Below are 7,907 nucleotides of genomic sequence, written 5' to 3' on the forward strand. Positions count from 1 at the left end.
TTTCACCATCTCTTTCTCTCTCTGCCGGGGCCGGCCAAGAGTGCTTTATGGACGGTTTAAGACATGACTATGGATGCAAATGCTCATTTTCCTCCGTGCACCTGGTGATTGAAAACGTGCATCTGGTAACCCAAAAATTATAAAACGGTTTTAAATACTTTTACCCGTCATTCTATTGATATAGCCCGCTAGGGGAGTGCCCCACTACGGCCCTGTCTCTGTCGGGGCCGTCCTTGGGTGCTTTTTAGACACTTTAAGAAATTGCGATGGATGCAGATTGCTATTAATCCTCCGTGCAACTGGTGATTGAAAACGTGCATCTGGTAACCCAAAATTTCAAATATGGTTCAAAATGAATTTAAAGGCACCCCTCTCATTGTTGCCCGCTATGGGAGCACCCCACTAAGGCCCTGTCTCGGTCGGGGCCGTCCTGAGTGCTTTATAGACACTTTAAGAAATCGCGATGGATGCAGATTGCTATTAATCCTCCGTGCAACTGGTGATTGAAAACGTGCATCTGGTAACCCAAAAATTATAAAACGGTTTTAAATCATTTTACCGGTCATTCTATTGATATAGCCCGCTAGGGGAGTGCCCCACTACGGCCCTGTCTCGGTCGGGGCCGTCCTTGGTGATTTATGGACACTTTAAGAAATTGCGATGGATGCAGATTGCTATTAATCCTCCGTGCAACTGGTGATTGAAAACGTGCATCTGGTAACCCAAAAATTAAAATATGGTTCAAAACCCGGGTAACACCACTCTATTTACGGACATGACAGTAGAGCTTACCCCCTGGAGCTATTGACCTCCAGGCTTGTAGGCCCTTACTCACCACCCGGGTATCACCCCTCTATTTCGGGGATGATACCAGCAGGGGACCCCCCCCACCTCCACAACCTCGCATACCAGGTGAACCAGGGCACCCACACTTAAGCACCCCTCCTCGGACATTAAAGCAGATAACCGCGCTGTTATGAACCGCGTGCACCTGGTCACCCAAATGGAACTTGTGCACCTGGTCACCCAAAAGGACCGGCGTGCACCTGGTCACCCAAAAGACCCGTGTGCACCTGGTCACCCAAAGGCCGGCGTGCACCTGGTCACCCAAAAGACCCGTGTGCACCTGGTCACCCAAAGGCCGGCGTGCACCTGGTCACCCAAAAGACCCGTGTGCACCTGGTCACCCAAAGGCCGGCGTGCACCTGGTCACCCAAAAGACCCGTGTGCACCTGGTCACCCAAAGGCCGGCGTGCACCTGGTCACCCAAAAGACCCGTGTGCACCTGGTCACCCAAAGGCCGGCGTGCACCTGGTCACCCAAAAGACCCGTGTGCACCTGGTCACCCAAAAGACCCGTGTGCACCTGGTCACCCAAAAGACCCGTGTGCACCTGGTCACCCAAAGGCCGGCGTGCACCTGGTCACCCAAAAGACCCGTGTGCACCTGGTCACCCAAAAGACCCGTGTGCACCTGGTCACCCAAAAGACCCGTGTGCACCTGGTCACCCAAAAGACCCGTGTGCACCTGGTCACCCAAAAGACCCGTGTGCACCTGGTCACCCAAAAGACCCGTGTGCACCTGGTCACCCAAAAGACCCGTGTGCACCTGGTCACCCAAAAGACCCGTGTGCACCTGGTCACCCAAAGGCCGGCGTGCACCTGGTCACCCAAAAGACCCGTGTGCACCTGGTCACCCAAAGGCCGGCGTGCACCTGGTCACCCAAAAGACCCGTGTGCACCTGGTCACCCAAAAGACCCGTGTGCACCTGGTCACCCAAAGGCCGGCGTGCACCTGGTCACCCAAAAGACCCGTGTGCACCTGGTCACCCAAAGGCCGGCGTGCACCTGGTCACCCAAAAGACCCGTGTGCACCTGGTCACCCAAAAGACCCGTGTGCACCTGGTCACCCAAAAGACCCGTGTGCACCTGGTCACCCAAAAGACCCGTGTGCACCTGGTCACCCAAAAGACCCGTGTGCACCTGGTCACCCAAAAGACCCGTGTGCACCTGGTCACCCAAAAGACCCGTGTGCACCTGGTCACCCAAAAGACCCGTGTGCACCTGGTCACCCAAAAGACCCGTGTGCACCTGGTCACCCAAAAGACCCGTGTGCACCTGGTCACCCAAAAGACCCGTGTGCACCTGGTCACCTAAAAATTATAAAACTGTTTTAAATATTTTTACCCGTCATTCTATTGATATAGCCCGCTAGGGGAGTGCCCCACTACGGCCCTGTCTCGGTCGGGGCCGTCCTTGGTGCTTTATGGGCACTTTAAGAAATTGCGATGGATGCAGATTGCTATTAATCCCATGTGCACCTGGTCACCCAAAAGACCCGTGTGCACCTGGTCACCCAAAAGACCCGTGTGCACCTGGTCACCTAAAAATTATAAAACTGTTTTAAATATTTTTACCCGTCATTCTATTGATATAGCCCGCTAGGGGAGTGCCCCACTACGGCCCTGTCTCGGTCGGGGCCGTCCTTGGTGCTTTATGGGCACTTTAAGAAATTGCGATGGATGCAGATTGCTATTAATCCCATGTGCACCTGGTCACCCAAAAGACCCGTGTGCACCTGGTCACCCAAAAGACCCGTGTGCACCTGGTCACCTAAAAATTATAAAACTGTTTTAAATATTTTTACCCGTCATTCTATTGATATAGCCCGCTAGGGGAGTGCCCCACTACGGCCCTGTCTCGGTCGGGGCCGTCCTTGGTGCTTTATGGGCACTTTAAGAAATTGCGATGGATGCAGATTGCTATTAATCCCATGTGCACCTGGTCACCCAAAAGACCCGTGTGCACCTGGTCACCCAAAAGACCCGTGTGCACCTGGTCACCTAAAAATTATAAAACTGTTTTAAATATTTTTACCCGTCATTCTATTGATATAGCCCGCTAGGGGAGTGCCCCACTACGGCCCTGTCTCGGTCGGGGCCGTCCTTGGTGCTTTATGGGCACTTTAAGAAATTGCGATGGATGCAGATTGCTATTAATCCCATGTGCACCTGGTCACCCAAAAGACCCGTGTGCACCTGGTCACCCAAAAGACCCGTGTGCACCTGGTCACCCAAAAGACCCGTGTGCACCTGGTCACCCAAAAATTATAAAACTGTTTTAAATACTTTTACCGGTCATTCTAATATTAAATCCCACTATGGAGCCCCACTACTGGGGAAAATTCACCGGAGGGCGCCAAAGGTAAATGGATTTTAGAATCCTCCATATATATTGTAGCTTTGGCGCACTCCAGTGAATTTTTTAAAGTACTGGGGCTTCATATTGGGAGTCCAGGTAAATGTATTTTGAAACACATTTTTAATCATTTTAATGCATAAATGACACAAATACAAGGGTGAATTTCAAACAAATATGCTTTAATTAATCAGTTAATCATTTATTGATTTGTCCCTCAATCAGTGCCCGGGCCCGGCTGGCATTTTTGGGCAAATTGTGGTACCGGTAGTGGCGTGCCTGCGTTTCCAGAGAGTGACACATATGGTCAGCCACAGTTCCTCGGTCTGTATCCAAGCCTTGGTTAAAGTTCAATGTGGCAACACTGCGTCGAATTGTACCGAAGGTCACTTTACTTCCAATACCAAACTCTGCAAAGATTTGCCCCACATACTCACACAGATTACCGTAAGGTTGACCGCAGGATGTGAAAAAGAAGAGTTCTATTTCTGAGGTCATTCCACTCAGATGAGGCCTGATTTGATGGAATCGTTTAAGCCAAGTGTATTCCTCCTGACATAGAACAATTCTGCACTCCCCAAAGCTATAGTTTGTTTTGTGGCTAGCTACACACATCTGATAACCCCCACCTTCCGGGGTTACTTCATTGAAATCACTCTCACTAAACATGGTGACTGGGGATCGTCGAGTGCCATTAAATATGGCCAACCGGCTGGACATGAGAGCTGCAAACCTACGCCTGTCAGAGCAGGTGGCACGGACCTCCAGCCTACTGAGAACTGAAGGAATGGCTTGATTGCTTAGCTCAACAAAGCGTTTTAAATCCGCAGCGCTGAGCACCTCGTCCCTGCAGCGTTGGCGGAATTTTGCCCTATGAGTTGCCTGGCTCTGCCGTGAGTCCCTGTCCATCTTCGCCAAGCAGAGTAACATCTTTCGAATTCCAACGACCTTAGCTTGCATACCATTTGGCCGGAACTGAATGAGATAATTCAGGAAACCTCGAATATCGGCCCGGTACATTTTTAACGTGGATGGTGCCAAACCACGGTCATCACATTGACCATACCACTCATACACACGTCTGTAGTTATCCAGAAAACACAGTCCTTCATCGGCCTTGCCCTCTGACATAATGCGGAGGAATTCCCGTACTCGGGATATACTGGTGCGACTATTGTCAATTCGTTTAACTGAAGGTTGTCTACCCGTAATATATTGTTCATATTCAGTCAAAATTACATTACTCCAAACCTCCATTCGGGACGGTACGCCGCCGCCGTCCTCATCACTCTCGCTCTCCGTGGAAGTCGCCACGTCACAGCCTTGCTCCCTCGGATCCGAGCACAGTTCACTACCGACCTGACTGACTGGCTGCACCGCCGCCGCCGACGCACCTGCCGTCTGATCACCCTCGTCCACAGGCTGCTGCTCCACGGACAACTCACTTTCAAAACACTCCAAAATCACAGGGTCCTCCAGCCGCGGTTCAACACCGTTGTCAGGCTGCATATACTGCCCCGATTCGGGCTGCTGTCTCTCACTCGAAAACCGGCTAAATTGCATAGCGTTCGTCCACTCCATAGTACCAAACTTAAGTCCATGTACAGCCTTTAAATGTCGGTCTAGCCGCACAATATTCTGTTTACAACAAAGTCCACAGTCGCGTCTTGGTCTGCTGCTCATGGCTTCTCTCTCCGGCCTTCCTCCGTGTCTCTTTGTTTGATCCACCAAACAAACTAACCCTAACCCCTAACCCCTAACCCTAACCCTAACCCTAACCCTAACCCCTAACCCTAACCCTAACCCTAACCCTAACCCCTAACCCTAACCCTAACCCTAACCCTAACCCTAAACCCTAACCCTAACCCTAACCCTAACCCTAACCCTAACCCTAACCCCTAACCCTAACCCTAACCCTAACCCTAACCCTAACCCTAACCATGGGGCCTACTACTTTGGCCGGCCGCGCCCGGACCCACCCGGACCGCGCGCACATGTGTGGAGTGCACACCCCTCCCTTCCCCCCCTTCGGCTTCCACGTGTCAGAGATGGAAGTGGATCAACCGACTCAAAACTAGACAACCAAACACTTGCCAGTCACCGCTGCATTGCCTGACGGGGGGTCTGGACGCAGCAAGCCAAGGAAATTTTTATCCCTTTAAATTAACCGGGATCATCCCAAATCAGGCCTTTTCTAGGGGTGTTGATTCTACACCCAGTATACCTCTCTGTGAAATGGTTTGATGGTGAACAGGTTAAAAATAATCATTAGATTTAATACAACCTAAAATAGCTCTTACAAACCTCTGAAGGACATCACTCCTGAGACCTCCACCAACACACACTTCTACTCCTGAGAAACAACTAGAACGATGAAGAAATCAAGACCCACCTACTCCAAGCCTTCTCAACCAAGATTTTTTCATCAAAAGACCAAGAACTCATCAAAAGACCAAGAACTCTACAACCAGCCCCTGACCCTCAGATATACATCACCTCTATTTTTTTCAACTAAGAGGCAACATCCACCCTTCTTTTTTCACCAAAGAACAAAACATCATCACCCTGACACAGTGGAAACAGACTCCTACCCTCCCACAGAAACCCTGACGAACGTATTTCCAACTTAGGAGCAAAAAGAAACAAAATTATAAAATAGGTCCACCCCACTCACACCTCTGCACCATACACAAACACCCAGGTAAGACCCCCACCCATAGGAGACCCACCCACACTACAAGCCTCAACCAGGAATGCCTGTCAACTGTACATCACAGGTACATACATGGGACAACCAAAAAGGAACCACCTAAAAACCACCCATCTGGATCAAAAACCTCTCTCACACAAGTAAACACCCATATTCAACACTGGACCCCCCCCCCCCCCCCCCCCCCAGGGAAGTATCCCCCACAGGACAGGTTGCATCAACTCCGGAGGACACACATCACTGGAAACAGCATAAAAAGTTTTTTCGGACCCGTACATCCCATACTCCAAGTGGACTTGAACACAGCAAAACGGCCAAATCTACCGCATATCCGGGAACCCAAGTGGACAGAAACGCGATCAAAGCTAAAACTCCGCTAAATAGGCACCAACTAAAAAGATATAAACAACACCATTCTCGATCCGAGGAAAAAGGAACACCCCCCTAGTAACACTACCTGCAACTATCCCTCAATTAAGAAACAAAGTTCAAGCCCTCTAATACCACAAAAAGACCAAAGAACCACGGCTACTACTCTTCCCTGCACATCGCACCTTATTACATATGAGTAAACGTGACTCCACAAAAATCGGAGGAAAAAATAACTCAACCACATTCAAAGACCTATAACCAGACCTATGGGTCACCTAGAACCCCAACTAAAAATTCTACAGGAACCCACAGATGTCCACTCTATCCTCTACCTTTCCTGGACCCACAGAACCTCACCTTCGGGTATTCCCAACCCCAAACCCCCTACCAGAGCAGACCGCTCCCAACGCTAACACACAAGTCAATGGTGACACAAAGGTCAAACACACACTTTTTACAGGAGGATCTATCATACTTCTACAAATCACAGGAACTCCACGTATGGCTCCTCTTGACCCCTAGGACTTCTAGTCTTACTTAAAATTCACCTGGCACCTCTCGGACACCCACAACCCAAACAGCACCCCAAAAGCAAAGTGTCTACTTCTCCTATACAATTCCCCATTGGAATCAACGACGGAGTCCTTTCCATCACATAACAGACTACTAGACGCCTCTCCCCAAAAGCCAAGCGATCTCATTGGACAAGCCACGGTCGTTTCTCTCACATGAACACCGCATGCACACCTCATGCACCAATCGGATTCGGCACCTGGCAAAACCACACCCCCCTCATTTCCTATAAAAGAGGAGCTTCCCTCAGCCTCAGTACCATTCTGCCTGAACATCTTTTGAAGACACTTCACCTGGAGAAGACACAAGCTGGACCTCTACCAAAGAACTGCACCCAAGATGACTACTCCAACTGAAAGACCAGACCCCAGCTTCATGCTACACCATGGATACACCTCACCTGGACCAAGCCACCAGCTGGTACTCCACACTCCCCACGAATATCCTTCTACTCCCTTTGGAACAAAAGGCCCCTAAATAGCTTCATGCTACACCCTGAATCTGGACCACTCCGAGCCGCTTTTAAATCCTTGCGATTCCTCCCCTAATCTAGGTACTCCTACATCACGGAACCCACCTCCCAGAGAATCAACGCCCTTTTTGGCCTTTTTTTCAACGGACTTTCATAGACCTCCAAGACCGTCGAGCCTCAACTACACATATACCCACACACACACCCCATTTTCCCTGGTCCAAAATACGGCCTTTTTTTACCGTACTACGACCAAGTGCACCTAATTTTGCACCTTTCTTTTCTCCTCCCTGCCACCTGATGAAGCCGAGTAAGGCAGAAACGCGTCGTGGCTGGGCTACCCCTAGATCCGCTGTGATGCTGTAAGGAAGGCAGATTCCACACGGACTTCGGGGGTATCTCCTTTTGGCTACCTATTTTCATTTGTACTTTTCTCTTACCCTTATTTTGAGTTTTACACAGGGACACACTACAACGGATGATCTACGAGACAACAAGGACCCCGGGCACTCTGATGGCAACCCAGACCCCCTACTCCACCTACAAACCGGGCCCAAAAATTTCGACGGGGCATAGATAATCAC

This window comes from Oncorhynchus mykiss, unplaced genomic scaffold (genome assembly GCF_013265735.2).
Source record: "Oncorhynchus mykiss isolate Arlee unplaced genomic scaffold, USDA_OmykA_1.1 un_scaffold_87, whole genome shotgun sequence".
NCBI classification, from domain to species: Eukaryota; Metazoa; Chordata; class Actinopteri; order Salmoniformes; family Salmonidae; genus Oncorhynchus; species Oncorhynchus mykiss.